Here is a 2,345-nt window from a genome sequence, read left to right on the forward strand (position 1 = left end):
TTCAAATTCATAAACTTTTAATTAAATATAAAAAAATTATACCATTTAAATTATAACTCATTAGTTTATTTACATCCGATTTAATAATGAAAGAATAAGAATATAATACATGAGGCCACTTGATATGATATTGAAAATAATAAATTTGAGAGTGCTAAGTAACGAAGTGTGTTCTGGCTTTTGCCGCTATGGAGAGTGGATGTGTCCAAGTTCTGAGATCCTTTTGGGAATTTTTCAGTAACCACAATGTAGCTTGGAATCAGCCACGTGTCTCACAGTTCAGGGCCAGCCAGCCACAAGCCTTCTCTGTGTGACAGTTGCCATGTGTGTGACAGTGCAAAACCAACCATGAAACCAAAATTTATTAATCCTACTTTCTAGGCAAAGTATTCTATGGAATTCATGCAAAGAACTCTATTTAATGTAGGGGTGGTAATACTATTTGAATTTGTGGGTGTTTATTTTGTCTTTATTTATTTGGAGTGAGTAATTATCTATTTTTACACCGGAATAAGTTCTTGGACAGAGCGGGATGTGATTGGGTTTAGGTTAAATCCACTTTTATCCGCTTCAGTATATATTATAATTTTTAAAATTTAATTTTATTTGTTAGATTTAATAATTATAGGGGTGAATAAGGGCAGGACGGATACCTACAAAGACGGGTTAAGATTTAACATTTTACTACCTACGAGTAGAGATGGAGCGAATTCGATGCGAGTTTTTGTAGACAGAACGGGATTAGGTAAAGTAAAAACCCACTCCATTGTCATCTCTAATTTAATGAAACTCCAAAAAATATTTATAAATTTATCTTAATTTATTAATTTATATTTATATATTTTTAACAAAACTTTTTATATTTTTAAAATAATTTTTTATTATCATCATCATATTCGTACACGTTATCTTTTAGATATCAATATTTGTTCATAAAAATCAACACTCGTAATTTTACTATTTTTTAGACATCAAAGTCTTACCGATCAAAAATGGCAAACCTTTAGCTGAGAATTAGGGGTTAATTTTTTTGGATATTGGATAAAAATGAGTGTAATTTTTTAATATTGGAAGTTATGGTGTTTTACAAAATTCTGGGACTATAAAATTCGCAGAGTACGAATTGTTAGATTAATTTTTTTTTAATTTATAAAAATAATACACAGACTGCGTATTATAAATACACACTCTGCGTATTGTTAGTACAATACGTGTTTTACGTATTGTGCTTGCACAAAACAGCGCTCCTATAACATTGTAAAACTCTATTTTTTATAACATTAACGTAAAATTCTCTCCACTCTTCCATATTAAAATAAAAAATCCAGAATTAGGTTGGAGCGAATCTATAATTATTTTTTACAATTCCATGGAGAGGAGATTTCCGTGAAAGTTCGATAGAATACTTTGCCTTCTTTCTAAGTACACTTTTATTTCTGCATGCATTGGGATTATTATTTCAAATTATTGCTTAGGGATGTGTGCATGTACGGATGTTCTATCAATTTAGAATACATTTTACTAGCTAGTTAAGGAAAAAACAAACTTGGATTTTTATTTTATTGAAAAACACTTTAATTTTCGTACTACTTGATTATTTTACATGTATCGGTGTGATTTGTATGTAATTGTGAAAGAATAATATTACATATATACTCTCTATTTATTTCATGATATTTCTTTTTTTCCGAAAACTTCTTTTATGATTAGTCATGTTATATATATATGATAAATCGACCACCAATTAACTACTATTTGTATAAAAATATGGAATGACCCCACACTATACAAATATTAGAAAAAATATCACTACAAATCTTATTAAAGTACGCTCAAAATACATGAAATCTTTGTTTTTTTTTTTTCCAGAAACTCACGAGAGTGACAAAACTCACAGCAACTCCTCTTCTACTTCTTGTCGGTCGCAATTTCTTCTTCTTATTCATTGTGCGTTTCCCCTCTCCTTGGTAGCAAGTTCTTCTTTTTCATTATATGGTAAAATTTTGTTAGAAAAAATGATGGGCGATTTTGGATTTTTGCGAAGCTTTTTTATTTTAAAATGCTTAATTTGACCTCTTGGTTTCACTTATAATCACCTATATATGTATGCAGTTTTTTTAATATCGTTTGTGCAAGTCTCGACCAAATAAGAGAGGAAATATCTTTGATTTTTTTTTTATCAAAAATAGGAGACTCGAACCCGCAAATATCTATGCCATTTGAACTATAACTCATTGGCAAATATCTTTAATTTATAGTCAATCTTTTTTAATATTACCATCAAAGATAAATTACAAATCGTTAAGTATATGCAATTAGAGAAATGTTATTTGTTTTTTAAATTT

Source organism: Arachis ipaensis, chromosome B07 (assembly GCF_000816755.2).
Source record: "Arachis ipaensis cultivar K30076 chromosome B07, Araip1.1, whole genome shotgun sequence".
Taxonomy (NCBI): domain Eukaryota; kingdom Viridiplantae; phylum Streptophyta; class Magnoliopsida; order Fabales; family Fabaceae; genus Arachis; species Arachis ipaensis.